The 17,890-nt window shown below is 45.7% G+C and overlaps 1 long non-coding RNA gene across 1 annotated transcript in view; it reads left to right on the forward strand.

The window, feature by feature from the left end:
* LOC118026721 overlaps nucleotides 1–17,591 on the forward strand; it is a 37,039-nt gene extending 19,448 nt beyond the window's left edge. The window contains exons 2-3 of the long non-coding RNA XR_004683665.1: nucleotides 14,579–14,819; nucleotides 16,646–17,591. This is a non-coding gene — a long non-coding RNA (uncharacterized LOC118026721). The remainder of the gene's footprint in view (nucleotides 1–14,578; nucleotides 14,820–16,645) is intronic.
* The last annotated feature ends 299 nt before the right edge of the window (nucleotides 17,592–17,890 follow it).

Below are 17,890 nucleotides of genomic sequence, written 5' to 3' on the forward strand. Positions count from 1 at the left end.
GCACAGAGGGTCAGAAGCAGGTCCTGGGATTGTACTAAATGTCTCCTTCCCTTACATTTCTGTGAATAATTTCCCTTTCTCACCAATAGTACATGTAATGTGGAAATGCCTGTCATTCAGAAAACCTTAAAATAGAGTGTGGTGACATCTGGCACAGATCACACTTCCTTATGATATGATGACAAATGTCTGGCTATTATAAGTCGAGATGTAGGCATCGGAACTACTGTAACTAGAACATAGGATCCTGTGCTTGCGTCCCACGACACATCAAGTACTGGATTGTCCCGGAGATAGTACCTGCTGGAAGCAGCTCCTCCCCCTAGGGCTCGCTGGGAAGAGATTGGGGTTATCTGAAAGTGCAAGATTGTAGGAGGGTCCCTGTGGGGCCGCCACCCAGCTCGCTAAGAGGGGTTCCGATCCGATCTCAGGGCTCCGATGTGGCTGAGCAGGTGTGGTAAGGCTGGTCTTATGATGTAGGGAAAAAGCAGGAACTAGAACCAGCTGCTAGGCCCAAGGGGAGGGACCGTTCCTGGGGGAGACGCTCACAGAAACCGCAGTAAACAAGGAGCACAGCCTTCTCCCTCCTCTGGTGTCCCTCTCATGTCCCCTCACGGAAGAGCCCAGCAGGGGGGAACTGGCAAAGCGGAAATGTGGAGGTGTGAGTTCAGGGTGTAGAGACAACAGCTTCCTAATCAGCACACTTGCCTTTGTTCTTCTAAGCTAGATGTCTCTGATTGCCGTTGTTCTCGGTGTAAAGTATCAGCTTAGTCTTTTGAAGCTTGTTTATGAATCCGAAGTCTTTTTCACACAGGGGGTTGGGGGTTGTGATGCATATTTCGGCTATGCCCTGTTCTAAAAGACCACTCCTACTTTCTATGTGTCAAGGAACTGGGGCATGGGATTTCCCAGTCCCTGGCCGGTGAGCATTTTCCCCTTCCTTTGGAAAAAAGTTCTTATAAATGCCAGTGTCTTGGTTGAAATTCTTGAGTCTGTGGTCTGTGTGCCATACCACCATGGATTGGTTCCTGAGGCCTTTTGAGCCCAGCCTCAGATCTCTAATAGCTTACGAGCACTGGCCATGTCGTTAGTGGGGCCTTTCCCCAAAGAGACAAGTCCTCATCTGCCCCTTTCCTTTCTTTGTTGAAGGCTGAAATGAGGCTTCTGCTTTGAACCACGAGCTTGGATCCCAAACTTGGCCGGATCTTTCAGAGTACAGGGTGATTAAAGAACCCTGGGCACTTTGCAGGGCACCCCATTATTGAGCAGAGTGTCCGGAGTAATTCGTTTGGGAAGAATTAATAAGTACAGATAAACATAGTGCTGTCATTCAACATAGACCGCCTAGGATACAGGAGATACTCAATGACTGCCTGTTGGTTCATTCACGAATTTAGTTAAGTGTTTATTGAATAGCCAAGCACTATTTTAAACCCTGATGGTACAGCAATGACAGACAGATGACATCCTGCCCTCGTGGGGTTTGCCTTCTAGTGGAAGAAACTTAGACAAGTAACTACGGAAAATATCAGAATGTGATGGGTGCTATGCAAAAACGTAAAGCAGATGCAGGGGGAGCAAGTGACATAGGGGGGCTGTTTTAGAGAGGGGACATCTAGGCAGACATCTGCTTGGAGATGGTGCTGTCAAGAGGCAGTTCTCTTGCATTTCTGCCCATCTTTTGAGCAAAGGCATGGACAAAAGCCTTTGTTCTGGATTATCTTTCTTCCCAGGGTGTTTGTATAGGACCCAGCCTTGGAATCCAGAGATAGTGTCTCCCTCTGAGGCAAAGGGCAGGTTTACTTCCTGACCAGGATAATGAAGATAATGGGTCCCTCCAGGGCAGAGGTGGGCAGGTTTGCTTGCTGCCCCCTTGGCCCATTAGGGGGTTCCAAATCTTGTGTCCCTCAGCTTTGACACAGAGCCTCAGCATGCACAGCGTGCACGCGGGGCCCCCCTGCACATCAGACAAGTCCGACCTGGGGGCTTGTGCTGCCTGCTGTGCTTGGCTCTGTCCTGGGAGTCTCTGTATTCTGTCTGTGTTCTGCCTACCCGAAGGGAATTGTGGCAGGCCAACTTGGTGGCTATTAAATAGGGTACATCTCAGACCATTCGTCTCAGCCACTTTTGACAATTGGCTGGGTCTCCAAGACGGAAGGAGGAGGCCTTTGGTTATCAGGAGCGCCTAGAAAACCATAATTGCAGTAAGGGCTCAAGATTGCCCTCTTGATGAGATTAACATCAAGAATGTTTTGAAACAGGAACGGCTAAGTGGAAGAAAAATTCTTCGGGCTATTGCTAAACGTTTCAGATCACTAAGGAAGGATAAGCTTTAAGCATCATCTGAACGTCTGCTGGATTGAATTAAGTCCCACAGAAGGCTTAAAACTACTTATCTAACACTTGCATTTGCCGGGAGAGGGGTTCTGGCAGCATTCTGTACTAGCAGCAAGCCGTGCTAACTTTTTAAGACATCTCTTTATTTTTATGTGCTGTACAATTATACAGAATAATAGGAAATCGGTTTGGCAGCCCAGCCCCGTGATAAATCACATCAAGGTAAAGAAGAACAAAATTGTTTCTATAGATTGGATTTAGTCTCCAAGCAACAGTTTTTAACAACAGTGGAACAATATAGCAGGATTTGGCCATCAGAATTTCCCCCAAGTCTTTCTAAATTTGTAAGAAGGGCGGTGGGGGGGCACCTGGGTGGTTCAGTCGGTTGAGCGTCCGACTCTTGGCTTCAGCTCAGGTCATGATCTCAGTCAGGGTCCTGGGGTCGAGCCCCAGCCCTGCAGTCAGGCTCAGCACTCAGCCTGCTTGAGGATTCTCTCTCTGTGTCTCTCTCTGTCTCTGCCCTCTGCCCTTCCCCTTGCTCACATGCTCTCTCTCTCAAGTAAATCTTTTAATAGATAATTAATTAATTCATAGTAGGTTCAGCTGTATCTACCTAGCAAACCTCCAAAAGGGAAAAGGAGGATTAAGACAACTGTGCATATCAGATCCGTCATGGCTCTGTGTAGATACCGTGTTATCTCTCCAGGAATGCCCAGCGTTTCCCTGTAGTTTTAACCTCACAAATCCAGCCCCGGTAATGATGGATACACATCATGATACACTTGTCCAAACCCATAGAATGTAGCACACCAAGAGTGAACCCTGCTGTAAACTGTGGACTCTGGTGATGATGATGTCAGTGTAGGCTCGTTGACTGTAACAAATGTGTCGTCCGCTGGGGACGTGGCCAGTGGGGGAGGCCGCGTGTGGGGGTAGGGCAGGGGCGTGTATGGGAAAACTCTGTACCCTCCTCTCAGTTTTGCTGTGAACCTAAAATCTCTCTGAAAAACGTGAAAAAAAAAACCAAAACACCTCTCCAGCCCCACAGGGAGAAGGGCTAGAGTAAGTGGGCAGTTATCTGTCCAACTCTGAATATAAGACTCAAAGAGAACCCAGATCAGCTTGCAATTGCCAGAATGACTTTGATTTTCCAGTCTTCATCGTATTGCTCCAGTAAGCGGATAACAACAATTAATGGTAGTACCAAGGTACTGGAAATTCACAAACATTAAGTGGCATCAGAGACATGTCTCCCACCCCCACTCGTTCCCCAGAATACCCCAGGTCTCTTTGCATTTACTCTGTCCATTTCACAAACTAAAGGTGGTGATCAAAGAACAAAAGGTGTATAGCTAAAAGTCACCGTGCTGCTGCTGGTCAAGTGTGGCAATGTGAACGTTTAGCAGCTTTGTTGACATACAATTTTGTATCATAAAATGATCCCACTTGAAATGTATAGTGCAATGCTTTTCAGTATATCTACTGAGTTGTGCTACCATCCCCACAATCCAGTTGAAGAACATTTCTATCATTTCCAAAAGATCCCTACTACCCATATTCACTCACCCCCCCAACACCTGCCCCCGGCCCTGGCAACCACTGATGTACTTTCTGTCTCTCTAGATTTGCCTTTTCTGGACAGTTCACATAAATGGAATTGTGCAGTATGTGGTCTTTGTATCTGGCTTCTTTGAGCATAATGATTTTAAGGTTCACCCACGGCAATGCAACATTTTGCTGCAGGGAATTTTATATCTAATCAATGGGGTTCTTTTTTTTTTTTTAAGGATTTTATTTATTTGACAGAGAGTGAGCGAGCACAAGTGGGGGGAGCGGCAGGCAGAGGGAGAGGGAGAAGCAGGCTCCCTGCTGAGCAGGGAGCCCGACGCGGGGCTCCATCCCAGGACCCTGGGATCATGACCTGAGCCAAAGGCAGATGCTTAACTGAGTGAGCCACCCAGGTGCCCCTAGTTTATTTTATTTTTTAAAGAACTTTCCTTTTAAAATTAAAATCCTTCTTATATAGCTATACATTTTATACACCAGCAAAGTGGCGGATCTGGGTAATTCTTAGTGTATCCAGATCCAGCTTTTTTGCAGCTTCTCACTACTTAGATGAACAGAATGTTGAGAAAGTGTGCATCAACCTGGCTCCATTGAAGCCCTTGACTGTCTGAGAGGGAAACTACCCAAGAACCTACTTAGAACCTACTTCAGTCTAAGGAGTACCAAGAAAAGGAATTGGTTACCCATGTGTTACCCCGCGGGTAGGGCCCCCCGCCAGCCAGTCTATGTAAATCGCAATCAGGAAAACAGTAAGTCCTTTTACTGTCTCAGGAATAGTTCTCTGAGCTTCCTGTTGGCACAGGTTCACTTGGAGAGGGTAGAGATAGCTAGCTTGCAATGACAGGAGGTACGATTTACACCCCAGTGTGGACATGTGTCTGCGAATGAATTCGGGAGCCACCAAGAGGCACAGAGAGGTGACATAACTTGCCCAAGGTCGTACAATTGCTTGGGATTTGAACCCACAGTGGCAGCGACATAGGTCATACGCTCCAAGACTGCTGAGCTGTTTCTGCATAGCTGAAGGGGTGAGGTTGAGGTCAGAGGGACAGAAGCCACCAAGAAGGACCCGCAGAGGACCAAGGCTCAGAGTGGCAATTTTGAGGATTACTGGGGATGGAGAGAGGGTCGGAAAGAGGATAAAGGGCCCCTAGCTAGAGCCAGAAGAAAATGGCACAACGCACAATGCAGAAATGGACCGATTTCTGTCTGGGGAGATTTCAAAAGCCAGGGCCTGTGAGCGGGAGGGGAGTGGGGAGGCAGGGCTGAGCTCACGGGCTAGCACATGGGTTTCTCCCAGGGATCAGAATTGTGTTGACGGGGCCGGAGCTTCTCAAACTGCCCTGTGCCCCTGAGTCAGTTTGGGGTCTTCAGTGCAGATTCTGATCCAGCGGGACCTGAGCTTCTGCATTTCTAACAAACTCCCAGGCATCCCTCACATTTCTAAAAGCTGGCCCACGCATCCCACTTGGAGTAGCAGGAGACTAGATTAATAGGAGCACCATAGATTTAAGATGGGAGCTTCTGGCTTCCAAGGCAGTGCTCCTAGGGGGAGTGCCTCCAGGGTTCAAATGGGGAATAGCCTTCAACGAGATGAAATTCTTATGTGAGAGGTTCTAAAACAACCTTCCAGCACAAGCATGACCCTCGGGGGCCTCAAAGCTCTATGCAAGACTGCGTACCAACAAGAAAGCCCTCAAACTTGCCGTCGGAGCTTGCTCTGATGATTTCTGGGTATGGAAATGGAAGGAGACATCAAGAAGGACGTGGACAGATTCATGTTTGGGAGAGAATGAGGGAGCCTGCCTCTGGATTTTGTGGCCGTACGCACGTGCACACAGGGTTGGCATTTACTGAAGTAACTTTATTGAGTAGTTACTATGTGCAAAGCACTATTTTTCAAAGCTCTGTGTACAGTTAATACAGATACATCACAGAGTTCATGGTGGCTGTCCCTGGGGCATGGAATTTGGAGCAAAAGGGTTCATTTGACTTTCTACTTTCACCAGTTCTGTGTGGTCTGAATCATTATAATATGCATTGTTTACATACTGAGGGGCAGAATATAGCATCTCCCTTCCTCCAAATACACCAAGCTTCTCCTGCTTCTGGGCCTTGGGACAGATGCCTCTGTCCACAGTGTTCTTGCACACTTGGCAAATTCCTACTGTGTTTTCAGGTCCAGTTCCCATGCCACCTTCTCCAGGAAGCCCCCTTGGTGAAGTCCGGGGCTGAATCTGGGCTCTTCAATGTGCCATCATGGCCTCCCATGCACTCTTTTATGAGAGTCCTTACCACAGCCTATCACAGTGTCTGGGTCTTTCCTGCTATTCCTGCCACTGGCTGGTGAGCAACTAGAAGGTAGAGAGCTGGTTTCCTTCTCTTCTGTCTTTCCAGCTCCCAGTTTGAGGACCGGCATTTACTAATCACTAACCCATGTTTTGTTTTGTTTTTTAAAGATTTTATTTATTTATTTGACAGAGAGAGACACAGCAAGAGAGGGAACACAAGCAGGGCGAGTGGGAGAGGGAGAAGCAGGCTCCCCACAGAGCAGGAAGCCCGATGCGGGGCTCGATCCCAGGATCCTGGGATCATGACCTGAGCTGAAGGCAGACGCTTAACGACTGAGCTACGCAGGCACCCCACTAACCCATGTTTTTAAAATTAATTGTTGTACTGATAGATACACTACTGTCTTTCATGTGCTTTGGGGCCAGTTTTTAGTTGCTACCATCAGATTTGGGGATTTGGGGGCCCCCGCAGTGATCCCGATGAAGACTGTGCAATGTGGTCAGGATGCTTGACTACAGCTCGTATTTTGGGCCACGTTCCTGATTGGGCTTAAGACCCCCCCGGACTTACTGCTTGTGGGAGATGAGCATGTGACTTGGTGAGCAAACCCCAGTTCAGGGCCCTGTATTGATTTTCAGCTCCCAGGCAGCCCCTGCTCAAGTTAAACTAGAAGTAGCTGTTGTCAAGCTCACAATTTGTTCAGGCTCTTGCCTTGTCCTTGACCTACATTCCTCATCAATTTAAATTCACCTGGTATTTTCTTTAAAGAAGGGAGCAGCATCATGTCAAGGCAGAAGGCCCCAGCCCTCTGCTGGAGAGATCTGTCTCAGCAAATCCTTCCCGAGGGACTAGCTCTCATCCTCTTGAGTTAAGGCTCGGGGTAGAGCGCTGGCAGGCAGCCCTGTCCTCTGGCTCTCTGTGCAAGAAGCAGGTTAGGAAGAAAGCAAGCACGTTTATTTGCAAAGGAGGAACCCATTGAAAAGATGACAGAGACAGACAAGCTGGGGCGCAGACATGCTTATTTTGAGTGATGCAAATCCTCAGGGATCACAGCCTTAGAAACATAGAAGGACGCTAAGAAATAACTTACGGAGCAGGCCTCGCACTGAGCATGTCTGCAAGCCAAGTTATCCTCATGAAATTGTCAAAGGCTGTGCCAGCCAATGCAGTAGCCACTACCCACAGGTAGTGATATAAATTTAAATTAATTACAATGAAATGAAATAAAATACTCGGTTCCCGGGTTGCACTAGCCACACTTCCAGTGCTCAGCAGCTATCCGTGGCTAGTGGTGACCCTGTGGGACAGCACAGATAAAAACAATTTGCGTCCTTGCCGAGTTCTCTTGTCCAGCGTGCATCTAAGGGTGCCGCAAAGCCGTGTGCTTTTCTCTTCACAAGATGTGCCCTAGAGCCTCCTTTCTGGTCCTTTACCAAAACTTCTGAGGGCACCTTGCCTTTATTAAGGCCAGATCTCTGAATGAGCTGCAGGGGAACCAGGAACCACTAGGCAAGCAAACCCTGCCAAGTACAAGTTCATCACTTTCAAGTTCCATGATTTCCAGCCGACCCCCCTCTGCCCATGGCACCCACTCACAGGGTCTAAGCAGCCCCCAACCAGCCTCGCACGTGCTGTTTCCACCAGGACACATTGCACACAAATGAAAGCAGATTTCCAGAGTGAAGGAAACGGAACACTCTGGGATGGGATTTTAATGGCTTCCTCCACAGATGTGAGGCCTAGGCCATTCTGCAGGGGCCAGTCTCACATGGCGCAGTTTCCAGCATTTTGAAGGTGGCTTTGAATACCTCTGGATATTTTATAGGCTGAGGAAATTGGGGCCTCATTTTATAGCATATTATAAAGGATCTCACCAGCGTGGGGAAGAAAATAAGTCCAGATTCAAAGCAGATATTCATGGAATGCCATTCTCTTATTTTTAAAGAAAATGCATGCACCGTATAAAGTACATCCCACCATAGTCAGGAAATAGGAGGAAGAAGGAATAGAAGAATTGATAAAGAGGAATGGCTTCTTTTTAAATGTCTTTTTTTTCTGAAAATACAGTTTATACATTGTGTGTGTGCACTCATGTGTATGCCAAAATGGAAAGGTTTTTTTCTGGGTTCCCTGTTAATACCAAGAAGATAGTAGGGACACTGATGAATTAGACATCAGTGAGTACAAGAATCTAGGAAGGATCATCAGTTTGGATGCAGGTCATCAGACAGACCCGATTCACTCCAGGCCTAAAAAGTCATTAAGCTGCCTCAGCTTCCCCAAGTGATCCTCTTTTGGAAGGCCCTATATGAGAACCATTTAGAAAACCAATGACTAAAATGAACACTCACTGGACCCCATCCCCCCCAGTAGTCCACTACATTGTTTCTAAATTACCAGGCATTTCATCAGTACATCTACAAAGCAATAGTGTATATCTGTTGTTTTTTATCTGTTTTTTTTTATACCAGGCTATCTTCCAAGAATGGATTTGACACAAATATAAAATGTTGCATACTTTTTAAACTCATCAGTTGTGCCTGGGTGGCTCAATCGGTTGGGCGTCTGTCTTCGGCTCAGGTCATGATCCCAGAGTCCTGGGATCGAGCCCCGCATCAGGCTCCCTGTTCGGTGGGGAGTCTGCTTCTTCCTCTCCCTCTGCCTGCCGCTCCCCCTGCTTGTGCTCTCTCTCCCTCCGTCAAATAAATAAATAAAATCTTTAAAAAATAAATAAACTCATCAGTTGTTACAAATTTACAAGTATTTCAACTGCTACATGTATACTTATACATTGTGTCAAATGTACTGATTATAAGTATATTTCAAATGTTTCGACTGGAACACGTTTAAACAGAGATGAGGTTAATTTTAAAAATAAGCGAAGAAATTAGGCAAAAGAAAACAGAGTGAACTGCTCAGCATCCATGCTGTGACCACAAATTTAGTTCTGAGCTTTCAAATAGCCAAGCCAAAGAGAGAAACAGACAATTACATGATCCAGCGTCCATACAGCATAAACTAATTCTTAGGAAGAGGTTCCGTTCTCCCTCAGTCCTAGCAAAGGGAACAGTATAAAATTGAGCAAGGACCTCATCAGTGACCCTGTGACAAATAGACAAGTTTGATATATATGTTCTTCTAGTAAAGCCAAGGAAAATGTGCAACTCTGAGAGTTTCCAAAAGCAATTCTTAAACAAGGGCTTGGGATCAAAATGTATTTGTCCAGTTAAACTGCTTTCAGATATATTGTTTCATCCAAGGATAAACTGTAGGGCTGTGATTCTTGGTGTAAGTGGAAAATGAGTCCTATTTGAATCAGCTGGGGAGATTTTTCATACTGACATCTGACATCTAACATTCCTCTATTGCCATCCTCCCTCAGGATTTGATGGGACTTTAGAATGTTTGTCCCCAAATTTATTAAGAGTGAGCCTGCAAGGACTCCCTCGTGTGTGTTAGGGTGGGAAGCAGGTGGAGAATGGAGGCTGTGGTGAGAGGGTAAGCAGGTGTAGGCATAAAGACCACCTAGGGAGCTTTCACCATGATCTGCCTAGACCTCCCTAGACCTAAGAATCAAGGAGTCTTGGCTGGAGCCATGTGTGTGTATTCTTAACTCCCTTACCACATGCTTCTGGTGCAAAACTCCTTTGAGAAGTGCTAACTAGATTGATGGACAGAACACGTACCGTTTGGGTGAGTTTTCCTAAATATCTTTTTTTTAAGATTTTATTTATTTATTTGAGAGAGAGAATGAGACAGAGAGAGAGAGCATGAGAGGGGGGAGGATCAGAGGGAGAAGCAGACTCCCTGCTGAGCAGGGAGTCCAATGCGGGACTCGATCCTGGGACTCCAGGATCATGACCTGAGCCGAAGGCAGTCGCTTAACCAACTGAGCCACCCAGGCGCCCTTTCCTAAATATTTTTAAAGAAAATTTTTCAAAAGGGGTGAATTCCAAAGTCTATTCCCCCAGTGAACACAACTGGAGCACCACTCCTCTGTCGTTCCAGCTGATCAGTCCTATGATGAATTTACCAGTTAATCTCACCCCACTGCCGCACAGGTGACCGCTGATTAAAGCAGGGGAAACTGACAAGGAGACAGTCTCCCTCCTGTGCCTACTTACATGTCTCTGGACACAGATAACATATTCTATTGGTCAGAGTCCAGACTTTGTTTCCTTAAATCCTTGGCCTTATGAGGTGCCCTGTGGTTTGAGAATCTGCTTCTGTACATCTAAGCCCTGCTCTAAAGGCCACTGATAGAAAAATATCATATTGGTGTGATATATTTGATGCTTAAAAAATTCTAACATCGCATATTCTCAGTGTTTACCGAATTGATTTGAATTAAGTTCATATATAATAATGATGGTGATATGAATAACACTCCCTCTCATTAAACAATATAGACAGAGAAACTACCCACCTGGCCCAGGTTAATTTGGCATGCCTCAAGATTCCTGAACCAACCTGAAATCATAAAATTTAATTTCTAAAATACCAACAACAACAAAAAAAGGAAAATGAGAAGAGGAAGAAAAGGAAAGGAAAAAAGAAAGGCGGAGCCCTAGGTTGTTGTGAAGGCAATACACAGGCTTGAACTACTCCTGACAGATGCATGTCAGGAAAGAAATTTCCTCTACTTTAAACTCTGGCCTAGCCCCCAAGTGTTCCAAAGACACTTTCATTGGGGTTCTTCTTCCCTTGTTGTCTACCTTTGTAAAAGATTATTCCTAGGGCACCTGGGTGGCTCAGTTGGTTAAGTGTCTGACTGTTGATTTTGGCTCAGCTCATGAGCTCAGGGTCATGAGATCGAGCCCTGCACCAGGCTCAGTTCTCAGTGCAGAGTCTGCTTGAGAGTCTCTCTCCCTCTCCCTCTGCCCCTCACCGCCCTGCCTATGCTTGCTCTCTCTCAAAAAAAATTTAATTTAAAAAGTAAAAGATTGCGGCGCCTGGGTGGCTCGGTCGTTAAGCATCTGCCTTTGGCTCAGGTCATGGTCCCAGGGTCCTGGGATTGAGCCCCGCATCAGGTTACCTGCTCAGCAGGAAGCCTGCTTCTCCCTCTCCCACTCCCTCTGCTTGGGTTCCCTCTCTCGCTGTGTCTCTCTGTCAAATAAATAAATAAAATCTAAAAAATAAATAAAATAAAAAGTAAAAGATTATTCCTGGAAATGAGAGTGAGGCATAATAGAAAAATAAGCACACAAAGGAATTCAGCTGAATTTAGGGGATTGGTTGAAGGGAAGAAGATCAGGAACTGGTTTCTCTCCACCAAAAATGAGTGGCCCCCAACTTGTAACAGCTTTTAGAAAATTCAAAGATACCCATGGGACCTATTCACTCAGCCACCTACCAGTAAAAATAACCCTGATTTCTAGTGCAAAACAGTTTTCACTTAAGAAAAAAGATGATTTTTCGATTTGATTTGGTTTTCTGTTTTAGCTGCATAGCTAAGAAATTGCTTGGGATTAGGGTGGTGTGTTTTCTTTTTTCTTCTTCTAGGGCTTTGTGAGGAAACGTGAGAACTATATCTTTTGCTGGGAGGTTATCTCTGTTAATATTTGGGATAACTTAAGCTTATTGACAGAGGAGGTAGGAAGAAATGGCCTTCATTCTTTCATTCAAAAGGCATGCCTGGGATACTGGTGCTACTTGCAATAAAAATTCCTTTCATGAAAGGTGGGTGGAAGGACATTCCATCACATTCAATTTCCTATTTCCATTCCAAAAACGATAACCTGGACTTGAGGAAAGAGAGAGTATTTGTGCCTCTACAGTGCATGAGACGTCATTTGAAATTCCTTATTTTTACTACCTTGAAGAGGGGTGGGAGAAAAAAACAGTAGGAATGTTGTAAACATGTTGGCATGCTTGCATTTCATTTCATTTTGTACTTTTGAAAAAGGTCTTTAAAAAGACCTATGTTCTGGCCTCCTAATTTATAGTGTTCAAAGGAACTGTGACTTCTGCACAAAAGTCCAACAAATACCCTCAGGAGGATTTAACATTGTACCTCAGGGCTAAGATTTCTAATTTTTTCTTAAGTATTTTCATTGTAAAAAGAAATAGATACAGGAAATCACATAAAGTGAACACATGCCTTAGTGAAGGATTCGAAGGTAAGCACCCTCGTAACCATTACCAGGTCAAGAAAGAATGTTGCTAGCTGCCCCAAAGCCCCTTCTACATGCCCATTTCCAGTCCCTTCCCTCCCTCTCCCCATAGGTAACCATCCACTTTGGCTTTTCTGGTAATCACTTCCTTGCAGGTTTTAATATTATTACCCAGACATGTGTACCTGGATAGGACATATAGTCTTGCCCATATTTTAAAATTTGATATGTCTTTTAAGTCTCTTTCAAACTGTAGGCTCCTTGCCCATTCCTTTCTTTTGTTTACAATTTATCTAATGAAGAACCTAGACTGGGGCGCCTGGGTGGCTCAGTTGGTTAGGCGTCTGCCTTTGGCTCAGGTCATGATCCCGGGGTCCTGGGATTGATCGAGTCCTGCGTCGGGTTCCCTGCTCATCAGGGAACCTGCTTAGCCCTCTCCCTCTGCCCCCCGCCTCACCAACTTGCACTCTCTCTCTGAAATAAATAAATAAAATCTTGAAAAAAAGAAAAAAAGAACCTAGACTGTTTAAAGAGTCATGTTTTCACAGTGTGGAGTTCACTGATTGCGTACTTGTGGTTCCAGCTTTCAGGACGGGTGCCGGTGAGCCTCACTTCACACACTTTAGCTCCCCTCACCCCCAATCTGGTATCAGAGTTGGTCTGTGTGACCAACAGAATACAGGCAAAGTGATAGCATGTGGTTTCTGAGGCTGTGCTGCTTCTGGTTCGCTCTCTTGGATTACTCAGCAGGAAAAGCCAGCCACTACCTCACAAGGATGTTGAAGCAGCCCGAGAGAGGCCCTTGTGAGGGGGAACTGAGGCCTCCCACCGACGGCCAGCATGCACTTGACAGCCCCGTGGGGAGGCCACCTTGGAAATAGCTGCTCTAGGCCCATTCAAGTCTTCACATAACTTCAGCCCCAGAGAACATCTTGTCTGTGACTTCACGTGTGAGCCGTTGCCAGAACCACCCTGTTAAACCATTCTTGAATTCCAGAGACTATGAGGATGATAAGTGTGAATTATTGCCTAAAGCCGCTAAGTTTTGGGGTAATTTGTTATGCAGCAGTAGATAACTAACACAACACTCCTGACGCAGTTCACTGTGTTTCTTTGTCCTCCATGTTTCCTGCAATTCAGCAATGGGATCCTGAGACTTGTCAGACTCAGGTCAGATCTCTGTGGCAAAACCACAGGATGGTGATGGAAGCTCATAATGTCTGGTTGTCTCTGTTTTGATGATGTTACCACCCACTGATGCTTAATACATATCTATATATCTTCATCAGGGGTTGCAAAATGGTTCTTTTCTAATTTTACCCTTTCTAGGGACTTCCATTCATTTACTACTTGTTAAAGTGTTATAGTTCATAGAGGAGGGTGGGATAAATCTTTGATTTGCTTCCTTTATTTATTAATTTTCAAGACAGCACATTGGTTTCCTATCTTCTTATAGAGGTGACAGTCATCATCATCACTCTAAATATTATTATAAATTCATGTATTTAAACATTTGAGGATTTCAATCCATTGCAGTTATTATCATTATTAAAGCTCAAATTGCACCATATTGGGCTAGTGGGAGCCTCATCAAGTTGGTTCCCGAGTCTTTTGACATGATCCTAATTGCCTGTGAAACTGTCCTTACTATCTGATGTTATAAGATGTTTCAGGCTCTGGGGTGCCTGGGTGGCTCAGTCGTTAAGCGTCTGCCTTCGGCTCAGGTCATGATCCAAGGGTCCTGGGATCGAGCCCCGCATCGGGCTCCCTGCTCGGCGGGAAGCCTGCTTCTCCCTCTCCCACTCCCCCTGCTTGTGTTCCCTCTCTCACTGTGTTTCTCCCTGTCAAAGAAATAAATAAAATCTTTAAAAAAAAAAAAAGACATTTAAAAAAAAAGATGTTTCAGGCTCTATTGTGTCTTCTCAGCCTACTGATAGTGGTGCTCTTGGCTAGGGAGGCCTGGGGCACTCACCTGGGCCCACACTACCCATGAGCCACCACTGGTACTTCCATGACCAGAGCCAGTGTTGTGGTGGGACGAGTCCGTGTGGTTCTTACTACAATTGCAGGACGCAGTTTAACAAAAACCTCAGGGGACTTTGAAGAACAAGCTACATCACAAGACCTAGAGGGTACACGGCATGCCCAAGGGCCACACAGTGAGGTCGCGGGTAAAGCGAGAGGGAGCGTCACCAGCTGGATCCCAAGACCTGACCTTTAGTGCCCACCTGCTTGTACTCACCCACCTTTGTCTTATATTTTTCCTTAAGCTCTTCTTGCCGGTCTACCTCTGGACTCAGACAGATGAAACCTGAGGTGATGTCTACCCTGACAAGACCTGCAGCAGGGCCCAGACCCACCCAGACCTTTTCAGCTAAACCTCCTGGCTTGCACCTGCGCAGACGGACCCTGGAGTGACCTCTGGAATGACCTACAGTCAACTTTACCTCATAATACTACTAAAATCTCCACCCAGGGAGGAGCCTCAGCCTCATTTACATAACATACAAGGTACGGGAAAGCATGTTTCCTTAAGGTGCATGTGTGACATGACGCCCCATCCGGCCGACCCCACGGCTTCCCTATCTAAATATTCATCCTGGGGCGCTGGGTGGCTCAGTCGTTAAGCATCTGCCTTCGGCTCAGGTCATGATCCCGGGGTCCTGGGATCGAGCCATGTTGTGCCCCTGTCGAGCCCCTGTCAGGCTCCCTTTCCCGCTCCCCCTGCTTGTGTTCCCTCTCTCACTGTCTCTCAAATAAATAAATAAAATCTTAAAAAAAAAAAATCCTAACCCTAAACAAAAGGAACCATTCTGGCTTTGCAAGCCATTCCCCGTGATCTCCTTATTTGTTGCAAATGAAAGTTTTCTTGGTGTGACAATTCAAGCTGATGCAGTTTCGGACTCAGCAAGGAGTGAACTCCTGTTGGTTCAGTTACAAACCTTGAGGGAAGGGGGCCTTGAAACAATCCAGAAGTAAGCGTTCTTCCGGACAATGAGGCGCTATTTGGGGCCTGATACGGATCAGATACCTCAAGGCAAGTGTTACCCGTCAGGTCGTCAGGTCCCCTTAAGTGTCTACATTCAGCGGGGAAAGGAGGAGTCAAAAAGACAAAGTTAATGATTGGTCAAGCATGAGGTTAAGAGGTGCCTAAAACAAAAACCAAAAACAAAAAGAGAGGTACCTAAAACCTAAGTAAGGAAGGAACAAAACAACTCTAATTCAAAAATAGGTCCGGGAACTAAAGTGCCTCACTACCACCAATGATAATTGAAATAGTTGAAAGATGATAAATGCCTTCCCCATTCTTTTAATTTCCCCAGTAAAAAATAGTTGAACTATCCCTTGTTAGAGCATACACTCACTACCTACTATATACTGTCCTCCATCCTGTTAGCCCTCACTGGGTCTGCTTTGTTTAATGTGGTGATCACTAACTACACATGCCAATTAAACACCAGAAATGTGAGACTAAGGAATGTTGTTTTAATTTTAAATAACCGTTTGCCTTTGAGCACTTGAAACAGCTATTGTAACTGGATTTTTTAATTTTAATTTAAGTTTTAATTGCCATGTGGGACTAGTAGCTACCATATTGTACAGCACAGATGGAGAGAGAGAAAGAGAGATGAACAAATCCACAAGGGTGGCAAAATAAAAATTAAAGACAAATCAGTTCGTCCCAAAGAACTCGCAGGTGAGTTTGAGCTGGAGGGTTAGAAGGCTTGAATAAAGTCGTGCTCAACTCTGAAACAGTTGATCGCTTGAGGTGGCCTGCCCCCACCACCAGGTATTTTGATTTAATTGGCCCAGTGGGAGCCTCTGAGCACCAGTATTGTTAACGGTCGCCTCCCGGTGGTTCTAACATGCATTCCAGCTTAAGCATATAAATGTGTGATCCATTCATTCTTTCAACACATATATATGGAGATCTTATAAGATGTCAGACGCTCTGCTGGCCACTCCTGACTTTATCCCAGAGATTCTTCTTCCACAGCTCAGGGCAGTGGGTCCAGGAATCTATTTACAAAAAACTCAACTTTGCAGAAGAGGATGGAAAACCATTTCAAGTTTCCAGGATAGTAGTAACAGGATTTAGGCTGTATTTTCAGAAAAATTCTGCCTGAGTGTGATATTGTGATATATGATAAGAAATATATATTTGTTCTAGGGCCTCATTTCCTGGCACAGAGCTCCTAAGACCCTTGGAATTGCCTGAGGAGAGCAGTAAAGGTGCATTTTGTTACGTTAATGGGGTACTTTTGGAAAGCACCTAAGGATGGGGGCTGGTTGCCAATGATTCACCAATGGCCAATGATTTACTCAATCATGCTTAGGTAATGAAGCCTCCATAAAAACCCAGAAGGACGGGGGTCACCCAGTGGTGAATGCGTGGAGGTGCAGAGGAGCTGCGTGCGTGCCTGGAGAGGACTTGGAAGCAACGCGCCCTAGCCCCGTGCGTCTCTCCCATCGGGCCCATTCCTGAGTTATGAAAGGTAAAAGTTTGCCATTGGAACCTAGAGACGGATCCAACTGCTGGGGAGTTGGTTCACTGGATGCATAAGGAAATACAGGCTACTAAGAAAAAGGCAAATTTTTTGAACCTTGGGTTATTATCTGTAATAGGTAAAATGAAATTAAAAGAGTGTTGGGTCAGGCTTCAATGCTAGACCAAACTTAAATTTCAGTGAGTCTGAGCTTTGGCTACTAGCCTCGAAGCCACCTAGAAAGGGGAAAATTCTGCAGGGACGACACAAAGTCTAAGATCCGTGGTCACCAAGAAGTTAGTCAACATGATGGAAGGGCAAAGCTAAGAAACTGTTGAAACCAGGGGGTATAGTATGAAGTTGTTTGTTTGTAGTTTGTGAATTGGTATCATCGCTTTGTGGATCAGTTTCCTAAGCAGCCTTTGCTGACATGGATTATGAAAGCGACTAATTAGGAGTGTCTTTGGTTTTTCATGCTGCAGAGTGGAAGAGCAGGTTTTGAGTTGGTACAGAACGCACAGCTCACCACGGACCGATCAGAGATGGCTTTGTGTGATCCAGACACCTAGGAGGTTCTTCCTGAAGGAACAGCCAGCCTAGTGGTCTGGATAAAAGCCACTGTAAGATCTGTTAACCCTGAGAAGGGGGACTGCCCACCTCCCTTTATGAATACCAAGTGGAATGCTCCAGATAAAGCAGCTCAGAAGTTTCTCTGCAAGCCATGTGGGACCAGCTTTATGATGACCAAGATAGTCACTCACCAAGTATGCTTGTTACCCAGGTCGTGGTAACTGCTGCGGTTAAGGGGGCTCCCTTCACAGGGGCACCCCATTTAACCTAAGAGCAGCAAATTGGCTGTCTCTGCTTCCCCTCCTGTGTCTTACAAATGCTAATAAGAACATTAGGTTAACTAATGAGAATAGGAATAGGCTGAGGGGAGTCTAGGGACTCTTGCCTACAAGGTAGAAACTTTGAAACTTACTAAGAGAGTAAGAGAAATATGATAGGGAAACAGAGGAGAGTCTTGGGATTGCCAACCCTGCCCCCCCACCCAGCAGGGTGGCAGTCTCGAGGTGGCTATTAAGAAATGGGATG

Source organism: Mirounga leonina, unplaced genomic scaffold (genome assembly GCF_011800145.1).
Source record: "Mirounga leonina isolate KUSES-001 unplaced genomic scaffold, KU_Mleo_1.0 Mir_268, whole genome shotgun sequence".
NCBI classification, from domain to species: domain Eukaryota; kingdom Metazoa; phylum Chordata; class Mammalia; order Carnivora; family Phocidae; genus Mirounga; species Mirounga leonina.